This window comes from Mauremys reevesii, linkage group 5 (genome assembly GCF_016161935.1).
Source record: "Mauremys reevesii isolate NIE-2019 linkage group 5, ASM1616193v1, whole genome shotgun sequence".
NCBI classification, from domain to species: Eukaryota; Metazoa; Chordata; order Testudines; family Geoemydidae; genus Mauremys; species Mauremys reevesii.
The window spans coordinates 1,553,381-1,559,415 of record NC_052627.1 but is presented as its reverse complement, the minus strand read 5'-3'; the positions used below and the strand labels follow the sequence as shown (position 1 = coordinate 1,559,415).

Here is a 6,035-nt window from a genome sequence, read left to right as displayed (position 1 = left end):
GGAGGGATAGCTCAGTGGTTTGAGCATTAGCCTGCAAAACCCAGGGTTGTAAGTTCAATCCATAAGGGGGCCATTTAGGGAACTGGGGTAAAAATCTGTCTAGAGATTGGTTGTGCTTTGAGCAGGGGGTTGGACTAGATGACCTCATGAAGTCCCTTCCAGTCCTGATATTCTTAACCCAGTGAATCTAAATACAACTCCAGCTCAACTTTTCTCAGGATTGTGACAGGGCATACCATGCCCAGAGCTCTCCTCCCCTCCATGGTCCTACCACACCCTGTCCCAGAAAGGAGCAGTAGATATGAGTCCTCCAAGCAGCCTAGAGTGGTGGTAGGGAAGCAGCCAGTCCAGGCCCACCAGGCTATTATAAAAGGAGCTGTAGGCAGTTGCTGCCTGGAGTCTGAGGAGTGAAATGAAGCTAATCCCAGAGAAGGGCCTGAAGACCCCAAAGAAGATAAGTAATTTACTGAATATTGAACTGTGATACACCCCCAGAAGGGGACCTGAACTGTTTAATGACTCTACTGGTAAGCTGGGATCAGAGAGGGCAAAAATATTGTCTCCAGGGCAGGAGCCCTGTGGTCATCACCCTAGGGTTACCACCTTTAACAAGCAAAAAATTGGCACGTCCCCCTTCCCCTCCACAGCAAGCCCACGGCAACCAAGAGACAACTCAACAACCCTCACCTTCAACAGCCACTTACAGTATCCAGAGAGATAACATGTATAGATAAGATTGATAACATCATGTCTCCTCACTCCTGTGTGACTCAAACCCTCTCTTACACACACGCACACACACACAGAGTGTGCTTGTGTTGTTGAGCAGACAGCTGCTATATTTTCAACAGTTTTGATCTGTTATCACTTAAACTGTGGAATTGGGACCACTGCAGCATCTTTAGCTAGACACGGAAACTTTTACCATTAGCTATCCCAGTGTATTGTGAGAATAATGCAAATCTTTAGATCCATGTACAAAACCCCAGCAGATTGAATTATTTTCTGGTAACTGGAAAATCCATAAAAAACCTGGCCAGGCTGGTGAAATACCAGCCAGGTGTTAACCCTACCTGGCCCCCTACCAAGGCCAGGACTGTAAGGACTGTGGGACTGCTTAAAGCCTGAGCCCCGGGGAGGGCTGCAGGAAGAGATGTTCCAACCAAGGGGTACTGGGATAGGCCCTTGTTGCACTGTGTACCCTGGAAGGTTTTTTTTTTTGTTTGTGTTGCACATACAGATTGTGTGAGACTTGGCTGGAGGGCTGAGTTGCTGAAGCCCTACCACAACCAGAGTGAGAGTACAGACACACACGCTCGGCCAGCGGGTGCTTGTCAGAGGTGAGTGCCACCCGTTACAGAGGTGTTTCGGGGTGGAAGTCATGGAGCCAGGCAGAGGTGCCCATCTCATTAAGCAGGGGTTTGCCCTGTGCCCGGGGGTGTTTGGAGAACAGGCTGAGCGGGAACAGTGTTAAGAGTGGCCTTAACTGTGGGTCCCAGCTGACTTATAGAGGCTCATTGCAGAGTGAGTGTAGAGAAGCAATGGCAGCTCACCTGAGCCTCATGGCATGTGAATGGGTCTGGCCAGGTCAGGCTGAGCCTTTAGAGCAAATTCACCTCATGCCTTCAAGCCAGTCTCTGCCGCCGCGAGGGCTACAAACGTACTTCTGCTTCATTAAGGAGCTTCTCATGTAAATGCCTGACTCCAGGAGCAGGGGCATTAAGCAGAACACCAGATATTCCAAAGCCCAGGATCAAATTGCAAGTGCCGGCAACACTGTGCACAGTGGAGGGGACCCCCTGGCCTGGCTGTGGGAGAGAGAGGAGGGGGTCAGTGAAGAGCAGAAGGCAAGGGGACAGAGAGGGGAAGGTTTGCCTTGACGCATGGGAAGTAGGGAGAGGGTGAAGCCTGCCTCTGACTGCAGCATCCCTGCTTTCTCCACCTCTCTTGCTCCCCGCCCCACTGCGCATCGCACTGTTTCCCCTCTCACAGCTAGTTCACTTCCTGGCCTTCATCCTTAACTCTGCCCCAGCCCTGTGGTGCAGTCACCCCTTGTGACAGGAGCTGTGGGGAAATCTCCAGATTTTGAAGAATTGAGGGAAGCAGCCCCAGGTTCACACAATTCAAGTCAAAAGGGAAAGTCCTGCCCTGTGGTCACTGTCCTCACTAGGTGTGACGTTATTGATATAAATTGGGACCATCATCTAAGGTGTCTAAGACCAGATTATGGGTTGCTGATTATAATTATGCTGTCTGTATGTCTGTATCATTTGTAGTTAAAGTTATAAGTATTGGCTCTGTAATGTCTATAGTTTGTATTCTGCTCTGCCTCTGGGAAGTGTCCCAGACAAGCTGATGTTAGCGTAATGCCATCTCCATCTTGTCTTCAATCCTGCTTCAACCTGCAGTTTACTCCAGCAAGAACTAAGAACACTGCCTGAACTTACTGTATGTGATTGCATTTATTTAATTTATATTACTTCTCCTCTCTACTTTTCCTTTTTACCTTTAACCTTTAGATTTTAGATTTTAAAGGATACACTAGGACAACCTGAATGCTGCCTCAGATCAGCGTGTGAAGACAGCCACTCTGATTCTAATCCTGCTCACACTGCTGCAACTCAACTAGGGCTGCACCGATAAAGCCATGCGAGATCAGAGTCAAGCCCAGCTGAGTATCTTCTTCTGCCACTACTAAGAAACCTCCCGCAAGCGAAGCCATTGCACTCCCCCCTCTGAGCAGCCTCAGATCAAGCTGTGATGGGGCACTCTTTTCACGCACACAGATAATTCATTCAAGCTACTGGGAGAAGATACTGGAGTGGTATTTTTGTTTTTGTTTTTTTAAAAGAAAAAGAAAAATAGAAATAGCAACAAAATCCAACCAGTATCTTGGCACAATGTTTACAGCAGTGTCTGCTAGGGGCATTCAAAGGCAAAAATCAATTAAGCATTTTATTCTCATGCTGAGTTTTGCTTTTAAAACAAATGCTTGCAAAAGAAAACAACTCCAGTATTTTGGAAAGGCCCTTATCTAGCTATGGTACTTATGCTGCCCCCATTACTGTAGCATGCAAGCATCCCGTGGCACAGCCTCACAAATATTTACCCGGGGCCAGAGCAGTGCTTTTATCCCCTTGTAACAGGGTCAGTAAGATGAGCTTGGTCCAAAGCCTTTTATCTAAGGAGTTCATTTCTTAGTGGCTGGAGTTTTCAGAGAGCTCCATTCCACTCTAGGCACCTAAATGTAGTAGCCTGACTTCCAGGACCTACACTTGTCTTCCAGTGAGGTTGGTTGTGTGCCCCAGTGGGCAGGCTATTCTGGACTAAGGAGACCAGGGTCAAATTCCCAGCTCTGCCATAGGCTAGCTGGGTGATCTCTGATAAGCCACAGCCCCTCTGTGCCTCAGTTTCCCCATCTGTAAAATGGGGATAATGATCCCGCTCTCCTTTGTAGGGTGCTTTGAGATCTCTGGATGAAAGGCATTAGTTAGAGCTGGTCAGGGATTTCTCAACAACATGGTTTTTCCTCTGAAAAATGTTGTTTGGTCCAAACTGAAACTGCAAAACAGAACTAGTTTGACAAGTTTTCAGACTGGTGGTGGGGGAGGGGGAAGAAAAAACAAGAAAAAATGTGAAATCAAAATGAAACAAGAATTTTTTTGTTTAGGAGGTGTCGGGGGGAAAAAGTCAAATCAAAACAAAAAGTTTCCATTGAGCCAAACTGGGAGGGGAAGGGGGTGGGGGAGGGGGAAATCTGTTTTGTTTGCAAAATTTGTCGAGATTTCGGCTTTTTGTTCTGATCTGGGGTGGGAAAAATTTTCAAACTCTTGAAAATGTTCCTGGGACGGGAAAACCATTTCGCTGCCCAGCTCTAGCCCTACGCTTCATTGTTCTCGGTGGGGGCTGCTGGGCACAGGGCCCTTTTGAGAGTCTGGCCACTGCATTTAGGTGCCTAGAGGCTGCTTAGGCCAGATTCAATGGTCTGGCTAGAACTGCAAATCTCAAGGATCACCACAAATGCTGCATTAAAAGTGAACCTCTTGGAATAAGAAGAGAGGAAAGGCAGCTCCTAAATTCTAACCCTCCTGACCCTTTCCCCAGGCAATCCCACTAGCACTGCTACTTAGTGTGCCATGCACAAATCCACTGGAAAAACGGATTCATTAAAAACAAAGGGTATTTATCTACATACAGGGTCTGAAGCACATTCGTGGCAGCGTGCCGATCAGGTCAGCTTTACAGGGTTTGGGGAGTCACTGGGCAGCTCCTGCATATGCAGCCACTTAGAGAGAGAATAAAATCCCCCAGAGAGCCTATAGACATTTACTGCAACTGCAGGGCATTAATCCTGGGAGCTGCTGGAGAAGCACCCAGTATGAATAGCCTTTAATTTTTTCTGAACAAAGAGAAGGGAAATTAGAAAATGTAGACATCAGAGAGCGGGGCTGGAGGAGTGAAAGAGACAACGCTCCCTTTGATGAATTAATTGCCTTCACTGTCGTCTGACATCCTGCTAAACAGGAGGTAAATATTTCAAAGTTAATTGGGATGGACAAGATTTCTGTAAAAGGAGCAATTGCATAGAGAGGCATAAGAATGTAAAGCAGAATGGCACACAAGCACACCCGGGATACTGCTGTATTGAATGATGCACTGTCGTGATGACCATGTTGGCCCCAGGACATTAGAGAGACAAAGTGGGGGAGGTGATATCTTTTATTGGACCAGCTTCTGTTGCTGAGAGACAGACAAGCCTCGGAGCCACACAGAGCTCTTCTTCAGCTCTGGGGAAAGTACTTGAGGAAGAGGAAAGCTTGGTTCTCTCACCAACCGAAGTTGGTCCCGTAAAAGAGAGCACCTCACCCACCTTGTCTCTCTGTGTTGAGTGAGACACACAGGTACTTGTGATGAAGAAAATATTCTTCAGCCAGACTGACATTTTAACTGCCCTGAAAAAGCCATCCAGTACGTGGTACTTACAGCAAAGAGACAGGTAGGACGTGCCTAAAGGGAGACGGCACTGGGCTGTGCTGAGAGGGCATTATCAGACTGGAGGGAGGAGCTCAAGGATTGGTCTTGGGACCAATCTTAGTCAATATTTGTATTAATGACCTTGGCACAGCAGGAAGTAGGATTGTGCTAATGAAGTTTACTGATGATACACAGTTCTCTGGATTAATGAAGAAGCTTCTGTTACTGGTATGGAATTTCCTGTTGTCTGTACCTGGGATGGGTTTGCTGTGTATTTGCATATAAATAAGCACATACGTAACTCTGGCCAGGAATCAAATGGGCCATCTGTAGAATCATGTGGTCAAAAGCAGCAAGATCTTGTGTAAATATGTATATATTTGGGGAAAACAAAAGTTTGAGTTCATAGTTAGTGTGTCTCTTCTCTCAGCTAGAGAGGAAATGGAGTGTTTGTTATGGCTCTTACTCAAGAGAGCAACATCTGGCACAATCTAGCCAAGTTCTATTTACAGTTCAGGTTTCCAAACGTCTCTTCTGATACCTGGGGGAGGTGTCATGTCACAGCTCCATTTTCCCTGTCTCTCCCTTGCCTTTTTTTGTAGTGATTTTAAACAGTGTCTTCCAGCTGACATCTTCTGCAAGCTTGGTGACCCAACCATCCCAGCCTCTGAGCTTGGAGCGCCTTTTGACTGCCTGTTGCTATATCAAGAGTACGTAGTATTTCAGTAGCATCACCTGGAAGCTCAGATAGGCAGTTCTTTGTCTGGCAGATCGTGGCTGCCGTGGCAATGGATTCTTAGAAGGGTTTCTTTGCTCTCCCCAGCACTGTCTCTTGGGTTCCCTGAAATGACTCTGCATGGGAGTATGGCTGTGCTGTTTGTTTCACTGCTGTAAAGTATTTTGCTGAGTGTTTTCTTTGTGCAACTCCTAGAAATGCGAAGAAATCACACACTGGCCATGGGCCTACAGAACACAGTACCGTGCAATATAGTCACCAGATGAGAGTGCCAACCACAGAAAGCCACACAGATGTGTGGACAAGTACAGTTCTGAATAGGTTT

At 46.9% G+C, this 6,035-nt stretch overlaps 1 long non-coding RNA gene across 1 annotated transcript; it reads left to right on the top strand.

Annotated features, from left to right (window-relative positions):
* Nucleotides 1-389: 389 nt before the first annotated feature.
* On the top strand, nucleotides 390-5,638 carry LOC120406623. The gene is made up of 3 exons (XR_005599422.1): nucleotides 390-527; nucleotides 1,241-1,340; nucleotides 5,577-5,638. It is a non-coding gene; the product is annotated as an uncharacterized LOC120406623 (long non-coding RNA).
* Nucleotides 5,639-6,035: the final 397 nt, after the last annotated feature.